We start from the raw sequence: 745 nt of genomic DNA, 5'->3' as shown, positions 1-745 counted from the left end.
GGTGTTCTTGCAATATGTTAAAGAAAATGCAAAGTCTGTGAACGGGACATATTTTTGTCCTTGTGTTCATTGTGCTAATCAAATACGACAAGACCTGGGCAATTTGCATGATCATTTATTCATGTTCGGCATAACGAGATCGTATACCGTTTGGACTTGGCATGGAGAAGTACTGGACCAGCCTATGACTTCACGAGGAACAAATTATGTGGAAGAATGGATGACTGATCATTTAGAGGACATGATACGTGATGTTGGTTAAAATAACTTTAGAAGAGCTAATTTGTACGATTCTCTTATCAATGATTCTGAGCAACCGTTGTACCCAGGCTGCACAAACTTTACACGTTTGTCTGCAACTTTGAATTTGTTCAGTTTAAAAGCAAGGAACAAATGGACAGATAAAAGTTTCACGAAGTTGTTGGAGTTGCTGAAGGAGATGCTTCCAGAAAATAATACTCTTTCTATTTGTAACTACGAGGCCAAAAATGTTTTATGTCCAATGGGTCTTGAATATCAGAAGATACATGCTTGACCCAATGATTGTGTTTTGTACATTAAGGAATTTGCTTCACTAAAGCATTGTCCAACATGTGGTTTAAGCCGTTTTAAGAAGAAATCTGACAAAAACACTGAAGAGGGTAATGATGGTGCACCTGGTAAGTTCATGTGGTATTTGCCTATAATACCTAGGTTCAAACGTATGTTCTCTATTAAGGAGGATGCAAAGAACCTTAAATGGCAC

This window comes from Vigna radiata, chromosome 2, assembly GCF_000741045.1.
Source record: "Vigna radiata var. radiata cultivar VC1973A chromosome 2, Vradiata_ver6, whole genome shotgun sequence".
NCBI classification, from domain to species: Eukaryota; Viridiplantae; Streptophyta; class Magnoliopsida; order Fabales; family Fabaceae; genus Vigna; species Vigna radiata.
The sequence above is the reverse complement of the archived record's forward strand: the minus strand, read 5'-3'. Positions refer to the sequence as shown.